Genomic DNA, 4,662 nt, shown 5'->3' on the forward strand with positions numbered 1-4,662 from the left:
AGTTACTACAACAAGAGCAAACAGAGTTTGTAAACGTTTTTCTTTCTTTCTTTCAGTTTGTCAACTGAATTGCTTAAGGACAAGCAAGGGTTTAAGCCCGGGGGAGTTGATACGTCTCCGTCGTATCTACTTTTGCAAACACTTTTTCCCTTGTTTTGGACTCTAACTTGTATGATTTGAATTGAAGTAACCCGGACTGACGCTGTTTTCAGCAGAATTGCCATGGTGTTGTTTTATGTGCAGAAAAAAAATATTCTCGGAATGACCTGAAACTCCACGGAACATCTTAGAAAAAACAATAAAAAATCCTCGCCAAAGATGAAGACCAGGGGGCCCACACCTTTCTCACAAGGGTGGGGGGCGCGCCCCCCTAACTCGTGGGCCCCTTGGAAACCCTCTGACGCCAACTCCAACTCTATATATTCACTTTCGGGGAGAAAAAAAATAGGAGAGAAGAAATCATCGCGTTTTACGATACGGAGCCGCCGCCAAGCCCTAAAACCTCTCGGGAGGGCTGATCTGGAGTCCGTTCGGGGCTCCGAAGAGGGGGATTCGTCGCCATCGTCATCATCAACCATCCTCCATCACCAATTTCATGATGCTCAGCGCCGTGCGTGAGTAATTCCAGCGTAGGCTTGCTGGACGGTGATGGGTTGGATGAGATTTATCATGTAATCGAGTTAGTTTTGTTAGTGTTTGATCCCTAGTATCCATTATGTTCTGAGATTGATGTTGCTATGACTTTGGTGTGCTCAATGCTTGTCACTAGGGCCTGAGTGCGATGATTTCAGATCTGAACCTATTATGTTTTCATGAATATATGTGAGTTCTTGATCCTATCTTGCAAGTCTATAGTCACCTACTATGTGTTATGATCCGGCAACCCCAAAGTGACAATAATAGGGACCACTCCCAGTGATGACCATAGTTTGAGGAGTTCATGTATTCACTATGTGCTAATGCTTTGTTCTGGTTCTCTATTAAAAGGAGGCCTTAATATCCCTAAGTTTCCAATAGGACCCCGCTACCACGGGATGGTAGGACAAAGATGCAATGCAAGTTCTTTTCCATAAGCACGTATGACTATATACGGAATACATGCCTACATTACATTGATGAACCGCATCTGGCATAATTATCCATCACTGATCCGGTGCCTACGAGTTTTCCATATACTGGTTCTCGCTTATTTACTTTTCCGCTCCTACTATTACAATCACTACAAAATACCAAAAAAATTACTTTTTCTTGCACTACTCTTTTGTTACTATTACCACCACTATCATATTACTGTGCTACTAAACACTTTGCTGCAGATACTAAGTTTCCAGGTGTGGTTGAATTGACAACTCAGCTGCTAATACTTGAGAATATTCTTTGGCTCCCCTTCTGTCGAATCAATAAATTTGGGTTGAATACTCTACCCGCGAAAGTTGTTGCGATCCCCTATACTTGTGGGTTATCACTCCTCGTTGGGTTCGACACTCTTACTTATCGAAAGTGGCTACAATTGATCCCCTATACTTGTGGGTTATCAAGACCTTTTTCTGGCGCCGTTGCCGGGGAGCAATAGCGTGGGGTGAATATTCTCGTGTGTGCTTGTTTGCTTTATCACTAAGTAATTTTTATTTGCTGTTCTTAGTTTTTTTTCAATCTTTAGTTATGGGTAGGAAACGCAAAATACCAAAAAAAATTAGTTTTACCTACTAAACCAATGGTTGAAGAACCACTCAAAATCCATCACACTACCGAAGCTTTTTACTTGGATCATCTTCGATCCCTATGTGCTCGTGCTGAAACCCCAACTAGCTTAGTTGAGGGCAAATCCTTAGATGAGCATGCTTTTTATGTGCGACACCGAATATCTGAAAAAGGGAAAACTTTACTGGATCAAATTCATCGTTATGCTTGGAATTTATGTGAAATATATGATTATACTTGTTGTTCTGAAGACCCTAAGAAACACCTTCCCACCCAATGTTTGTTTAGAGATAATGGAATCGTATCCTCTTATGCTAAGGGTGTTTATAATTACTATGATGTTCAACAAATTGAAGAATTTGTTGCTTTTAAGGGTGCTTACGAAATTGCTTCTTTGATTGAAAAGTATGATGCTACTCTTTAGAAATCTGAAAATTTTTCCATACTTAAATATTGCTATGATAATTATGCTTCTAATGCCTATGTTGAACCATATATTGAGTACTACTCCGCTGTCCAAGAAGAGACTAATATTTTGCAGGAGTCTATGGAAGAAGAAATTGATGAAACTGTGAGCTCATTGGATGAAAAAGATGAGGAAAAGAACGAAGAACAAAAGGAGGAAGAGAGGATTAGCTACCTGTGCCCACCTTCTAATGAGACTAACGCTTCAACTCATACATTTTTTAATTCCCCTTCGTGCTTACCGAAGGATGATTGCTATGATGATTATTATGATCCCGTTGATTCTCTTGAAATATCCCTTTTTCATGATGCTTGCTATGCTTGTGGCCAAGATGCCAATATGAATTATGCTTATGGAGATGAACTTGCTATAGTTCCTTATGTTAAACATGAAATTGTTGCTATTGCACCCACACATGATAGTCCTATTATCTTTTTGAATTTTCCAAACTAAACTATATCGGAGAAGTTTGCACTTATTAAGGATTATATTGATGGATTGCCTTTTACCGTTACACATGATGATTTTGATAGATTAATATGCATGTGCTTTCTGCTCCTACTTGCAATTATTATGAGAGAGGAACTATATCTCCACATCTCTATGTTTCCAATACAACAAAATTGCAACAAACTGTTTATACTATGCATTGGACTTTACTGTGTGTGCATGAATTTTTCTTTTATGACATGCCGATGCATAGGAAGAGAGTTAGACTTCGTTGTTGCATGATATATGTTACTTTGTGCTCACTACTACATTACAAATCATTGTTAATTAGAATTGGCTTTGATATACCTTGGGATCCGGGTGGATTCATTTCTTGAGCACTATATGCCTAGCTTAATGCCTTTAAGGAAAGCGCTGCCAGGGAGACAACCCGGAAGTTTTAGAGATTCATTTATTTCTGGTGTGTGATTTTATAAAGTTTAGATATAAAAATAATGTTCCAAGGTTTGCCTTTAGGATGTTTACATTTGCTTGATGGCTTGTACGGTGCAGGACAGAAACTTTGGCTTTAGTGCGCGATTTTACATTTTTTGCTGGAATGTCAAATGGTTCTGATTCTTTTTGCAATGTATTTCTATACAAATTTTTTATTTTTCCTAAGTTTGGCGGAATTTTTCAAGTATCAGAAGTATGGTGAATGTTCAGATTATTACAGACTGTTCTGTTTTAGACAGATTCTGTTTTTGATGCATTGTTTGCTTGTTTTGATGAAACTATCAATTTATATCAGTGGATTAAGCCATGAAAAAGTTATATTACAGTAGACACAATGAAAAAACAAAATATGAATTGTTTTGCAACAGTACTTAGAGTAGTGATTTGCTTTATTATACTAAAGGATCTTACCGAGTTTTCTGTTGAAGTTTTGTGTGGATGAAGTGTTCGATGATTGAGAAGGTCTCGATGTGAGAAGAAGGAAGAGAGGCAAGAGCTCAAGCTTGGGGATGCCCGAGGCACCACAAGTAAATATTGAAGGAGACTCAAGCATCTAAGATTGGGGATGCTGGGGAGGCATCCCCTCTTTCTTCAACAAATATCGGTATGTTTTCGGGTTCGTTTTGTTCATGCAATATGTGCAAGTCTTGGAGCGTCTTTTGCATTTAGGTTTTCATTTTTCTTTTATGCACCATGCTGGTATGAGATGGTCCTTGGTTGATTTATAGAATGCTCATTGCACTTCACTTATATCTTTTGAGTATGGCTTTATAGAATGCTTCATGTGCTTCACTTATATCATTTGAAGTTTGGATTGCCTGTTTCTCTTCACTTAGACAACCGCCATTTGTAGAATGCTCTTTTGCTTCACTTATATTTGTTAGAGCGTGGGAAAATCTTTTGTATAAAGAATTAAACTCTCTTGCTTCACTTATATCTATTTAGAGAGATGACAGGAACTGGTCATTCACATGGTTAGTCATAAAATCCTACATAAACTTGTAGATCGCTGAATATGATATGTTTGATTCCTTGCAATAGTTTGCGATATAAAGGTGGTGATATTAGAGTCATGCTAGTTGAGTAATTGTGAAATTGAGAAATACTTGTGTTGAGGTTTGCATGTCCCGTAGCATGCATGTATGGTGAACCGTTATGTAACGAAGTCGAAGCATGAGGTGTTTATTGATTGTCTTCCTTATGAGTGGCGGTCGGGGACGAGCGATGGTCTTTTACTACCAATCTATCCCCCTAGGAGCATGCGCGTAGTACTTTGTTTCGATGACAAATAGATTTTTGCAATAAGTATGTGAGTTCTTTATGACTAATGTTGAGTCCATGGATTATACGCACTCTCACCCTTCCATCATTGCTAGCCTCTTCGGTATCATGCATTGCCCTTTCTCACCTCGAGAGTTGGTGCAAACTTCGCCGGTGCATCCAAACCCCGTGATATGATACGCTCTGTCACACATAAGCGTCATTATATCTTCCTCAAAACAGCCACCATACCTACCTATCATGGCATTTCCATAGCCATTCTGAGATAT

Source organism: Triticum urartu, chromosome 3 (assembly GCF_003073215.2).
Source record: "Triticum urartu cultivar G1812 chromosome 3, Tu2.1, whole genome shotgun sequence".
NCBI lineage: Eukaryota > Viridiplantae > Streptophyta > Magnoliopsida > Poales > Poaceae > Triticum > Triticum urartu.